The sequence below is a fragment of the Orycteropus afer genome, unplaced genomic scaffold (genome assembly GCF_000298275.1).
Source record: "Orycteropus afer afer isolate SDZICR_OR568_19922 unplaced genomic scaffold, OryAfe1.0 scaffold00489, whole genome shotgun sequence".
NCBI lineage: Eukaryota > Metazoa > Chordata > Mammalia > Tubulidentata > Orycteropodidae > Orycteropus > Orycteropus afer.
This window is the reverse complement of record NW_006922076.1, coordinates 661,555-669,378: the sequence shown is the minus strand read 5'-3', so window position 1 is coordinate 669,378 and position 7,824 is coordinate 661,555.

Sequence of the window (7,824 nt, the reverse complement as noted above, 5' to 3'; positions counted from 1 at the left end):
TGGTTAGCAACAAGGGATGTAAACACATCAAATGGAAACATGCTACACGGACTGTAAAAGGAGGGGAGCTTTAATCCCTACTCTTTACTATTTAGTGTCCTTGCTTTTCTCCAAGCAGGCGAGATTGCAGTCGTGTCCTGGTAGGGTTCTGCAGCCCACGCGTGTCAGCGGTACTGTCGCTGCCACCAGACGGCGCCCTGGCTCGGGAGCCGCCAAAGGCCTCTCAGCTTGAGCTTCGTCTGCCGCCTTTGGGTCCCCACCTGCCCGAGTCGGGCTCGGGCCACGGGCGTGCGACCCGCCCACGGCCGACGTGGCTTCACTGCGCTCCGCCGGCTCGCGCCTCGCAGGGTCCGCGTTCCTCCCACCCGGAGGTCGGTGCGCGCGCTTCCCCCACAGCGCGTGCTCACTGCGTATCTCTGTGCCTCGCGGCCGTCCCCGCAGGATTCCCACTGGTCGGTCCCGCGTAGGCTGCACACTCACTCCGGGCGACCCCCGCTGCACTGCGCCGAGCGGCGGGCCTGCGCCGGGTGCAAGGACGCGGAGGGGCGCGCGTGCTCAGCGGCACGCTCTCGGCCGTGCTGCCCCCTAGCGGCGCGGGACCGCGGGGTTCACTCCCCCTCTGGGAAGGCCATGAGCAAACACAGCCGCGGTCACACCTTCGACCCCCGTGCGTGGGCGGCGCCTGGGGCACACGCGTCTTCCTTCCCCGCGCTGCCGTGTTTGGAGCGCTCAAGGTGTCCATGCAGTGCCGCCTGTGAGCTCCGAGGGACGTGACAGGAAGAGGCTGGCTGCGGGCGTGGGCCAGCGGCACCTCTCCTCTGGGCTTAGGGATGACAGCATCCTGGTGGGGCTTCTCCTCACTCACTCTCACAGCTAACCTGAGGGGCTCCCTCGTGTCGCCTTGGGAATAGGTAAGCAGAAGACTGGCCATCACGCACCTGCCAACAAGTCTCGCACGGAAGGAACGGTGTGGCCACAAGCATGGAGCGTGAGTGCCCCCTGGTGGGCTGTAGGGGAAGTCACTCAGCTAGCGATGCCTCATTGCTGAGTTCTAGACGTCAGTTGTTGTTGTTGTTACGTGCCGTCGAGTCAAACCTGACTCATAGCGACCCCTCCTTGGGTTTCCGAGGCAGTATTACTACGGAAGTAGGATTGCCCAACCTTCCTTCCGAGGAGTGGCTGGGTTTGAACCGCCAGCCCTCTGGTTAGCAGGCAAGTGTCTTAGCCACTATGCTACCAGAGCTCCAGAGGGGGGACCAAACCCAAACGGCTCCATCCAGTCGATTCCGACCCACAGCGCCCCTGCAGGACAGTAGAACTGCCCCACAGGGTCTCCCAGGCTGTCGTCTTTGCAGAAGCCGACTGCCTCGTCTTTCTCCCATGGAGTAGCTGGTGGTTCGAACTGCCGACCTTTTGGTTTGCAGCTGAGTGCCTTAACCACTGTGCCACCAGAGTTCCTTGGTGAAGCAGACATTCCAGTAGGAGAGAACGAGGTGGCGTACACATACTTGTCGCCAGCAGGGCGTGCGTTTCATAAACACATCCTTGGGGACAGGGGCCATCTCCTCTCGTCACCCATGACTACGCCTGGGACAGGGCCTGGCACGGGTGCACAATAACACGTACTGAATGAATAACTCAGTGAACATGGACAAAAACGGTGGGAAAGGAGGCAAAAACCATTGTGAAAGGCTACTGTGTCATTCATGCCTTAGAAGGAAAGAGTCCGGACGCATGCTGCACCATGACGGACCTCACACCCATGGTGCTCAGTGAAGAAACCGGACCCAGAAGACCACATGCCACATGGCTCCATTGACACGGAATGTCCAGAAAGGCAATCCAGAGACAGAAAGTGGATTAGGGGTTGGGGAGGGGGCACAGGGGAGGAGCCACCAGTGGGTAAGGGCTTCTGTTTGGGGAAAATGCTCTGGGACCATACAGAGGTGATTATCGCACCACCTTGTGAACGAACTAAGTGCCACTGAGTGGTACACTTAAATTCATTGACATGGCAAGATTTACGTTACGAGGATGTTACCACGATTTATAAAAATAGCAAAAAAAAAAAAAAAGCGAACCGCATCTTGCTGTAAGCGAGCCAAACACTTCTAGGACCCAGATGACCCAGCCAGGGATTTTAGGGTTGAGGGAGGTACTTTAGATGCACCCCACATCTGCCAACAGTTCCCACGGCCAGTGAGCTGTCGGAACGTTGAGGGTATGCTAGAGAAGCAGCTGCAGGGACAGCTTCAGGGTCAGGGAGCAGATGGTGTGTGTGATGGGGGGGCCTTCCGAGGGGCACTCAGCCGTCCATCCCGGGTCCAAGGCCAGGCGGGTGCCTTGGATCTTGCTCATCAGACTCAGCAGCACTCTCCTGGCCCCGGGACCACTCAGAGGCAGTGAGACCCACAGACTTTCTCCTCGGACTCTTAGGAAACTGGCAGGCACTCTTCGAGGCTTGGACCTGGGGAGGCATGAGTGTGGCGCCATCTTGCCACCCCAAAGCATTCTACCCAATGAAGTCAAGGCGGAGGGGAGAGATGAGGTCAGAGCCATCCTGATGAGGCTCCTGAGCCCCTGGGCCCAGGCGTGTCAGAGGCCAGATACCCACCTATGTTTCTTTTTAACTGAGGTATGGCTGACACGCAATACGCCACACTTATCATTTGATCACTGGCTTTAAACAATTTGATAAAATGCCTTGGTGTCGTTTTCTCCATGCCTCTGGTGTTTGGGGTTTCCTGATTGTTCAGATCTGAGCGTCTGTCGTTTTCATCGAATCTGGAAACCTTCCCGCCATTACTTCCTCAGCTGTTTTTTCTGATCATCTCCTCTCCCTCGGAGGTTCTAATCGCGCACAGAGTGGGGCCACTGGAGTTCCTCGCAGGTCACTGGGGCTCTTGTTCATTTTTACTTCATTTTTTCTCTGCTGCGTTTTGGGTATTTTATTCTGCTGTGTCTTCAAGTACATTAATCTTTTTCTCTGCCATGTCTCACGTGCCATTAACTCCATAGAATATATTTCTCATAGAAGACATTGTAGTTTTCATCTACAGTGAGAGATTTCATTGGAGTCTTCCATATCTCTGCCAACCATGTTTAGTCTTCCCTCTAGTTTCTCAAATATATGGGATGTAGTTACAGTCACTGCCTTAATGTCCCTTCCTACCATCCTGTATCGTATGGCTCATTGCTTTGGTTTCAGTTCATTGATGTTTCTCCTCCTCGTCGGTCACGCTTCCCTGCTTCTTTGCATGCCCTGTCATCGCGGATGAGCCGCCAGGCACTGAACAGGTTACACCGTTAAGTGTGGGATATTTTTGATTCTTATATTCTGGAGCTTTGTTCTGAGATGCATGACGTTAACTGGAAACAGTGTAATCCTTTCAGCTCTTGCTTTTAAGCTTCTAGGCAGGATCAGCACAGGGTTGAGGCCTGAGTACGACATTGCACCATTTCTGAGGCAAACGCCTTCTGAGCGATGTACCTGACACCCAGGAATTTCGAGGTTGTGCGTCCTGGCTGGCTGTTTCTGCTCTGAGAACCGGTCCCTCTGACCCTTTCTGGCACTCATCAGTACTCGAATGGAAACCCGTGGTGGACCCTCCCACATCCGTAGTGTTCCCTCTGTGCAGCTCCCTCCACTGCAGGACTCGGCCGAAAACTCCAGTTGCCCCACCCTCTTTCACTGCCAAGTCCGTCTGCAGGGCACCGCTGGGCTCCACCTGGGCTGCCTCCCTGTGCCGCAGCCTGGAAACTCCCCGCAGGCAGTGAGCAGGCCCCGGACTCACTGGTTTTCCACCACTCAGAAAGCACTGGTTCTTCATTACTTGAAATTGAATGTCTTGAATACTATTCTTTTATCTATTTTGTGTAATGTTTTTATTGTTTGAGAGGCAAGGTAAATCCAGTCCCTGTGACTTCCTCTTGGCTAGAAGCAGAAGTGTGAAGATAGATAGACAGAGAGACAGATAGATAGATAGATAGATAGATAGATAGACAGATAGATATGAAGGTGTGCCTGACCCAACCCATCATCATCTCCATTGCCTCATATGCACCAAAGCTGAACAATGAGTACAAAGACAGAAGAGTTGATGCATTTGAACTATGGTGTTGGTGAAGAATTGGTGACCGGATCATGGACTTTCAGGAGAATAAACAAAGCTGTCTTGGGAGAAGTACAGCCAGAACGCTCCTCAGAAGCAAGGATGGGGAGGCTGTCTCGTGTAGTTTGGATGTGTGATCAAGAGGGACCAATCCCTCTTAGATGCTTGGTAAAGTGGAGGGTCAGTGAAAAAGAGGAAGACCCTAGACAGACCAACTGACACAGTGGCCGCAACACTAGGCTCAAACACAGAAACAGTTGTGAGGACGGCACAGGCTGGGCAGTCAGAACCGACTCACAGCATCTGACAACGTGTTGTCAGGCATGTGTTGGGGGGGGGTGTATAAAAGCCCTGGGGGCGCAGTGGGTACACACTGGGCTACTAACCAGAGGTTGGTGGTGGAACCTGCCAGCAGCTCCACCGTAGACAGCCCTGGCTGGCAAACTGCTGCTGGAGAGATTCCAGCCTCGGAACGCCTACGGGGCAGTCCGCTCTGTCATATAGGGACGCCGTGAGTCAGAATGATGTTGACAGCACACAACAACCACAGATATATTTGTGTGTGTGTGTGTGTGTGTGTGGAAGTAAAAATATATTCTTTGTATTTAAGTCACTTTTATTTAGATTTTCTGTTATTTGCAGTGGGGTGGGGGGAAAACCTTGACAGGTCCTGAACTTTCTCACTGCACTTTGTTACATGTCTGGCGTTCTGTCAGCGGAAAGTGTGTACAGGTTAGCAGGAACCTTTCCAAAACGCCAGTGTGCCAGCAGAACCGGACAGGTACCAGCTCCTTCACTCACCCATCTACGTTGTCTCTGACTGCTTTCCACATCATAGCATCTGACATTAATCAGACTAACAGGGGACATCTCAGTTGGGAGGAAGGAAAGGTTGGAAATGTGGGGAGAAGGCAGAGTAAGCGCTGATGGAACAACACGCCCGTGAGGGACGGGCTTTGTTTGCTGTGAGACTGTCAAGCCAGGGAGAGGCCAACTTAGTAGGAAGAGCCGTGTGAAGTTGTCATTGTTTTAGGTCAAAATGGTAAATATCACTAATTTCACACGGTTCGACATGATACTTTTTTCACCACTTTGCAATGAGCTTGCCGGCCCACTATCGGGACACAGAAGCCTAGCTGGCAGGTACGGGCCGCCCTTTGAGTTTGTTTGTGTTCAGCCATGGTTCTCACACTACAGACAATGCAAGCAACATGACATGCGATCTCTCATGGATAGGTGCTGTGAAAAGTGTGGTCGAGGAGGTGCATCTGAACAGTGACCTGAACATTAAAGGTGCACTCAGCCAGGAGCTCTGGTAGCATAGTGCCTAAGGCACTTGACTGCTAACCAGGAGGCTGGAGGTTCAAACCCACCAGCCACTCTTCGGAAGGAAGGTTGGGCAATCCTACTTCCGTAGTGATAACTGCCTCGGAAACCCAAGGAGGGGTCGCTAGGAGTCGGGGCCGACTCTATGGCAAATAACAACAACAACAACAACAACAGCCACTCAGAGTCCTGCCTGGAGACCCCAGGGGGCAGATGGAATGGGAAATGCAGAGGTCCCAAGAAGGATATGAGCTTGGCTTATTCAAAACCTACAGTGGCCGCAGTGATGTGGATAGTCATGGATAAGGACCAACTAAAAAGTCAAGAGGAGGAGGTTGTGTTTTGTTGTAGGCGCCATGAGACACCATGGCGCGCAGGGGGTGGAGGCAGGTAAATCACAGGATTGGCCCTAATTCTGCCACCTGGTGAGGAGCTCTGATGGCGTAGTGCCTAAAACATTTGACTGCTAACCAGAAGGTTGGCAGTTCAAACGCACCAGCCACTCCGAAAGGAAGGAAGACTGGGCAGTCTGCTTCCGTAAAGATTCACCACCTCAGAAACCCAAAGGGGGTCACCATGAGTCGGAAGCAACTCGACGGCAGTGAGTTTTGTTTTGTTTTTTTCTCCTGCTATCTGGTGAGAGAAGGTGGTCATGAAATAACCTCAGAACTTTATCCCCCCTTTTCTCATCCCTGTTTCATACAGCTTAGAGCGAAGCTTCATTTTCAGATCACAAACCTGCTCCTAAGTTGGAGACTAACTCAGGTTAAAAGGGGAAGGAAAAGAACCTCCTTATCTCCCTGAATGTATCACTTCATAGCCAACCTGACCATCGGTTCTTAAAAGATGAGAGGCACAGACAGCGGCAAACCTTTTCACGGGCACCCGAGCCTTTCGGAGAAGATGGAGCAGCTGCCCCAGTGGATAACACGGCATGCTCAGTAAAATTAAAAGTAGAGCTAGGTGGTAGGTATGTACGAGTCGGGAAATCGTGGACTTCAAGGTGTTCCCGTCAGGTACTGCTGAGGCAGAAAGCTAACTATATCATAGGATCACATTTTTGTAAACAAACAATAGAAAAACACAGACACAGATTTAATGAGCTCCCACACATACTAACAACTGTCACTTAAAGGGCATAAGGAAAAGTGACTCCACTTTTTTAAAAATTACCTACCCCCTACACCAAAAAAAAAAAAAAAGAAGAAGAACATTAAATAGTTAGGAATAAGCTTAGGAACTCTACAGGAAGGGAATGGAGAAAAACTATAATATGCTACTTAAAACAAAAGCTAACATTTGAACTAACAGAGAGACACACCATATTCTTACATAAAAAACAAAACCAAACTTACTGCCATTGGGTTGGTTCCGACTCATAGCAACCCTCATTGGGTTTCTGAGGCTGTAAATCTTCACAGAAGTTGATTGCCCCATCTTCCTTCTGCAGAGCAGCTGGTGGGTTTGAACCACTGACCTTCTGGTTAGCAGCCAAATGCCTTCTCTACTGCACCACCAGAGCACCATATATTCTTGAATAGAAGGACTCAGTATTCTAAAGAGAACGTGCTCCCTGTGCTAACTCGTAAATAGGACAGGTTGCAATAAAAATCTTACAAACAAGCACTTTTGTTTTGCTTTGGTTTGCTTTGCTTTGCTTCATTGGAAGTACACAAGAATCTGATTTTAAATCATGAGGAAAAATGAAAAAGCAATCATAGCCAGAAAAAAACTTATATACATATATATACTTACATATATTTATATTATATATAAAAGAAGAGAAGGCATACGTTACCAAGCCACAATAATTAAAACACTGTGTTACTAATAGAAAAACAGTGTCAGATAACTAGAACCCTTTGGAACTACAAGAATAAGTCCAAATATCTATAGCCGTTTAGCAAGTGGTAAGGACAGCACCTCAGAGAAAACATGGGCGGCTCTTCACTAACTGCGTGCAAACATAAAGGTGACGCAGACACAACAGTGCACTCACGCGTCCCAGTGACCGCAAACATGGCACAGAGCCGCCATGCTGCGTTCTGGTGCCGATGGGGTCACCGTGGTCCGAAACAAACCGGTGGTAACTAGCAACAATGACATCTGGAAAGATAAACAGAACCACAGCCATCCAGACTTTACGTCCAGATAAAGTCCAAACAAGACAGGTGTAAAGATGAAAAATGAATCATAAAATGGGATGGACAGATTACTTTACAAACTGGGAAGGGGAGCAAAACCCAAACCCACAGCCATGGAATGGATTCGGACTCCTGGTGACCCCCGTGACAGAGTGGAACTGCCCCACAGGGTCTCCAAGGCTGTCAATCTTCACAGAAGCAAAGCCCAAACCACACCCACTGCCTGGAGTCCATTCTGACCC